Below are 6109 nucleotides of genomic sequence, written 5' to 3'. Positions count from 1 at the left end.
CACTTGAGTAGGATATGAGTTTTGGTGTTTGGATATGGTGACATAAAATTCTCCCTCTACTTGGATCTATGATGATGTGTGGTATAATCAGGGATCAAACATATCTCTCTTCATGAGCAATTAGACCAAGGAATTGGCTATTGATCAAGATCTGAGAGATTGAGTCACCAAGGGATTGGGGCTCAATCAATCATGATTGCCAAGAGGTCAATGAGTTGCATGATTGAAGAGGATATGAGTTGGATTTAATCCAAAGAGACAACATCTCCTGAACTCAATGAATTCTCTTATTCTTATCTTCCACTTTCTTTATAGCGTTCTTTACATTCTGTAATTCCCCATTCCCATTTACAATTGAGTCATTTAAGTTTCTGCTCTTTATTTTCTTGTCATTTTCAATTCTGCTATTTACTGCTTTTCTTTACTTTTTGAGTCATTTATATTTCTGCACATTTACAATTCTGTAATCACAATCTATTCTTCTTAGCTTGACTAATTCACCAATTAATTAAAATTGCCCAAATCTATCAATCTCTGTGGATATGATCCCACTCCACTGTAGGTTATTACTTGACGATAATTTTGGTGCACTTGTGAAAAGAACGGATTCACAAATTTTATAATGGGGTGTGAATTCGGCTCATCAAGTTTTATGGCGCTATTACTGGGGGTTGATCTGAATTTGACAATAATTAAATTGATTGGAGAGCTAGATTAAGCATTTTTTTCCTTGTTATTTACCTTTTAGCTCTTTACTTTTCTGTCCACTCTGTTTTCTTTGTTTTTACTTTGATCATTTTAGCTATTCATTGTTCATATTTCCATCCTTCTAACTGTTTGATTAATTGCATCAACCAAGTTAACCACTAATCTTGCTGTTTGTTGAATGTATGACAGGTAGAAGGGGAGAAACTTCATCCTCTTTTGATAGTGAAATTGAGAGGACCTTCCTTAGATTAAGGAGAAAAGAAAAAGGCAAAGGCATAGTTGGAGAGGAACCAGTGGAGGAGGATCTGATAACGACAATGGATGAAAAAGTACAAGACAATATTAGAGGAGAGTTTTAGGCTCCTACATCAACCCAAATCCAGGAAACTGTGGCAGCAGCATCCTCAAACCAACAATCCATGCTAACAACTTTGAGTTGAAACCTCAACTCATCACACTTATCCAGAATAATTGTTCATATGGAGGAGGAGCCCGGGAGGACCCAAACCAACATCTCACTACATTTCTGAGGATTTGTGACACTGTAAAGTCCAATGGTGTGCACCCTGACACCTATAAGCTATTTTTGTTCCCTTTCTCACTCAGAGACAAAGCAGCAAAGTGGTTGGAAGCATTTCCCAAGGAGAGTTTAACCACATGGGATGATGTTGTAAATAAATTTCTAGCAAGATTCTACCCTCTGCAGAGAGTCAACAGGCTAAGAGCTGAGGTGCAAACCTTCAGACAGCAAGACAGTGAAACACTCTATGAAGCCTGGGAGAGGTTCAAGGATTTGATAAGGAAATGCCCACCTGATATGTTCAATGAGTGGGTGTAACTACACATCTTCTATGAAGGGCTGCCATATGAGTTAAAGCAAGCAGTAGATCATTCTTCTGGAGGCTCACTCAATAAGAAGAAAACCATTGAAGAAGCCATAGATGTCATAGAGACTGTAGCCGAGAATGAGTACTTCTATGCTTCAGAAAGAACTCAAAAGAGAGGAGTGATAGAGCTCAACTCAATGGATGCCTTGCTGGCCTAAAGCAAATTGATCACTGCACAACTAGCTGCCTTGACCAAGAAGATGGAGAGTAATCAAGTCTCAGCCATCTAAGTCCAAACTCCCCAACAAGAAGGGGATGCACCAGAAGTCGAAGGTGAATGGGAACAAGCTAATTATGTGAATAATTCTAGACCTCCATATGACCCAAACTCCAAGACATACAATGCAGGTTGGAAGAACCACCCAAACTTTAGGTGGGAGAACCAACAAAACCACAATCAAGACCACACAAAGCCATACCAAGCCAATCAATACCACAATCACAACCCCAACCATCAATCAAACAATAACAGACGCTACCATAATGCATAAAACACATCATATCATTCCACTCAACAAATACACAACAACCACCATTAAGACACATCAACCTCAACCATACAACCATGTGAGATCAAGAGCAACTTTGAGAGAGTAGAAACTGTAATAGCACAACTGTCAGCACAGTTGACAGGAGCTATTTCCACTCTTTTGGAGAGACAAACATAAGTTGACAAAAGGATAGATGCCAATCAAGAAGAGTACAGATCAAATCTGAAGAATCAAGGTGCAGCCATTTCAAAATTGGAAGCACAAGTGGGGATTCTATCTAAGAAAATTCCTTTGTCTACACATACATTTTACAGTGATACCATGGCTAACCCAAGAGGGGAATGCAAAGACATCACACTTAGAAGCGGAAAGGTGGTAGAAGAAGCAACCCCAAGCCAGAGCAACCAACAAAAAAGAGATGCAGAATAGCCTGAAAACAAGAATGACTAGGAGACCCCTACCCCATCATCACCAAAGCCAGTCTTAAAGCCTTATGTGCCAAAGGCACCATATCCACAAAGGCTGAGGAAAGATGGGAAGGATGGCCAGTTCTCTAGATTTTTAGAGATCTTCAAGAAGCTCCAAATCAACATACCATTTGCTGGGGCATTGGAGCAAATGCCACTCTATACCAAATTTCTGAAGGAGCTCATGACAAGAAAGAGAAACTGGGGAGAAAAAGAGACCATAGTGCTAACTGAGGAGTGTAGTGCCATAATACAAAGGAAGCTACCCCAAAAAATGAAAGACCCAGGGAGTTTCCAAATCCCCTGCATCATAGGGGATATCAATATTGAGAAGGCCTTGTGTGACTTAGGAGCTAGCATCAATCTCATGTCCCTAACCATGATGAAGAGGATGAAGATTGAGGAAGCCAAGCCAACAAGAATGACACTCCAATTGGCTGACAGAACCTTCAAGTTCCCACATGGGGTAGTGGAAGACTTGTTAGTGAAAGTGAAAGAATTCATTTTCCCAGCCGACTTTGTTGTATTGGATCTGGAAGAAGAGGCTAATACATCAATTATCCTAGGAAGGCCATTCCTAGCTACTGCTGGAGCCATCATTGACGTACAAAAAGGGGAATTAGTCTTGAGATTACATGAAGAGAAGATGGTCTTCAATGTCTTTAAGGCAATGAGTTACCCCAAGGAATCCATAGGAGAATGCATGATTATGGACACCATAGAACAGATAGTTCAAAAAGTTTTGGAAGAAGAATAATGTGAAGGAACTATTGAGTTAGAACAGCAAGCATCAAGTGGAGAACTACCACAAGGAACCATGGAGAATTCAATCATGTTGAACCCCAAAGACAGCAAGGAAGTAGATGCACCAAAACTCGAGCTGAAGACCTTACTACCAAGCTTGAAATATGCATATTTGGGTGACAACAACACTTACCCGGTGATCATCAATTCAAGTTTGAGTGAGGAGCAGGAAGAAGAACTTATCCAAGTGCTGAAACAGCACAAGGATGCCATAGGCTGGACGCTTACAGACTTAAAAGGAATCAGCCCTTCAATGTGCATGCACAAGATACTACTCGAAGAAGGTGCTAAGCCCTCAAGACAGCAACAAAGAAGGCTGAATCCAACCATGAATGAAGTGGTTCAAAAAGAAGTATTAAAGTTGTGGCAAGCAGGGGTGATCTACCCCATCTCAAACAGTCCTTGGGTAAGCCCTGTGCAAGTAGTCCCAAAGAAAGGAGGGGTCACTGTTATACCGAATGAGAAGAATGAGCTGATACCTACAAGAATGGTGACCGGGTGGTGCATGTACATTGATTATAGGAAGCTTAATGAGGCCACCAGAAAGGATCACTTTTCCCTACCTTTCATGGATCAGATGCTTGAGAGATTGGTAGGACATGAGTATTATAGCTTCTTGGATGGTTATTCGGGCTACAACCAAATTGTTGTAGACCCCAAGAACCGGGAAAAACTTTATTTACTTGTCCATATGGTGTTTTTTCTTATAGGAGAATGCCCTTTGGATTGTGCAATGCACCTGCAACATTCCAATGGTGCATGCTCTCCATATTTTCAAACATGATTGAAAGATTCATTGAGGTGTTTATGGATGACTTTTCTGTATTTGGTAACTCGTATTCTAATTGCTTACACCACTTAGTCCTGGTGCTAAAGAGATGCCAAGAGACCAACCTTGTTTTGAACTGGGAGAAATGCCACTTCATGGTTACAGAGGGGGTGGTCCTTGGTCACAAGATCTCAAAAAGGGGCATGGAGGTGGACAAGGCTAAGGTGGAGGTGATTGAAAAGTTGCCCCCACCTTACAATGTTAAGGCAATTAGAAGTTTTCTAGGACATGCTGGCTTCTACAAGAGGTTCATTAGAGACTTCTCCAAGGTTGCCAAACCTTTGAGTAACCTACTAGTCTCTAATGTACCTTTTGTTTTTGATGATGAATACATGATAGCTTTTAAGGAACTTAAGAGTAAACTCTCCTCTGTGCCTATTATAGCTCCACCTTGCTGGGAATTACCTTTCGAGATGATGTGTGATGCATCAGATTTTGCCGTGGGTGCTATTTTAGGACAGAGGAAGGACAAATTGGTACATGTCATTTATTACGCTAGCAAGGTTCTTAATGAGAATCAAAGGAACTATACCACTATAGAGAAGGAATTATTACTTGCCATTGTCTTTGCTTTTGATAAATTTAGATCATATCTTATTGGCTCTAAAGTAATTGTATTCACTGATCATGCAACACTCAAATACTTGCTCACCAAACAAGAGTCCAAGCCCAGACTAATAAGATAGATTCTGCTGCTCCAAGAGTTTGACAACGAAATTAAAGATAGGAGTGGAGCAGAGAACAAAGTGGCTGACCACCTCTCAAGAATACCATAAGAGGAAGATGGGCACACCAAGTTGCAGTAAATGAAAGCTTCCCTAATGAGCAGTTGATGATGATACAAGAGGCCCCTTGGTTCGCTGATATAGCCAACTTCAAGGCTATTGGGGAACTACCAACTAACATCAACAAGCATATAAGAAAAAAACTAGTCAAGGATGCTAAACACTACATTTAGGATGAATCCTATTTGTTCAAAAAGTGTGCTGATGGAATCTTGAGAAGGTGTATTTCCCATGAGGAAGGGCAAGAAGTGCTTTGGCAATGCCATGGATCTGCATATGGAAGCCATTTTAGTGGGGATAGAACTGCAGCCAAGGTGCTACAATGTGGATTCTACTGGCCAACCATTTTCAAAAATGCAAAAGAATTGGTGACAAGATGTGATGAATGCCAGAGGGCTGGTAATCTACCCAAGAGAAATGAGATGCCACAGAGGTTCATAATGGAGTTAGAATTATTTGACATGTGGAGAATTGATTTCATGGGACCTTTCCCATCCTCTTACTCAAACAGTTATATATTGGTGGCTATAGATTATGTATCAAAGTGGGTAGAAGCCATAGCCACTCCAACAAATGATAACAAGGTTGTAATGAGCTTTTTGAGGAAAAACATCTTCAGCAGATTTGGAGTGCCTAGAGCCCTCATCAGTGATGGAGGGACACACTTCTGTAATAGGTAACTTGAAGCACTCCTCTCTAAGTATGGAGTCAAGCACAAGGTGGCAACTCCCACCCACAGACCAACGGGCAAGCAGAGATTTCAAACAGAGAGCTTAAAAGAATTCTTGAAAAAACTGTTGGAAGCTCAAGAAAGGATTGGTCTAAGAAGCTGGATAATGCATTATGGGCATACAGAACAGCCTTCAAAACAGCTATTGGAATGTCTCCATACCAATTGGTGTTTGGAAAGGCTTGTCACTTACCAGTTGAGCTTAAACATAGAGCATTTTGGGCTCTAAAAATGTTAAACTTTGATGAACAAGCTGTTGGAGAAAGGAGGCTTATGCAAGTGAATAAGCTGGAGGAGTTTAGGAATAAGGCATATGAGAGTACAAAGATCTCCAAAGAAAATGCAAAAAAGTGGCATGATCAAAAGATAGCAAGGAGGGAGTTCACTGAAGGGAAAAAGGTGATGCTG

General features: G+C 40.6%; 1 non-coding gene across 1 annotated transcript; it reads right to left on the bottom strand.

The window, feature by feature from the left end:
- Positions 1 to 1423: 1423 nt before the first annotated feature.
- Positions 1424 to 1530, bottom strand: LOC112752653 (small nucleolar RNA R71). The gene has a single exon (XR_003177079.1). It is a non-coding gene; the product is annotated as a small nucleolar RNA R71 (small nucleolar RNA).
- Positions 1531 to 6109: the final 4579 nt, after the last annotated feature.

The sequence above is a fragment of the Arachis hypogaea genome, chromosome 15, assembly GCF_003086295.3.
Source record: "Arachis hypogaea cultivar Tifrunner chromosome 15, arahy.Tifrunner.gnm2.J5K5, whole genome shotgun sequence".
Lineage (NCBI taxonomy): Eukaryota > Viridiplantae > Streptophyta > Magnoliopsida > Fabales > Fabaceae > Arachis > Arachis hypogaea.
Note: the sequence above shows the minus strand (reverse complement) of the source record. Positions and strands in the feature narration are given on the sequence as shown.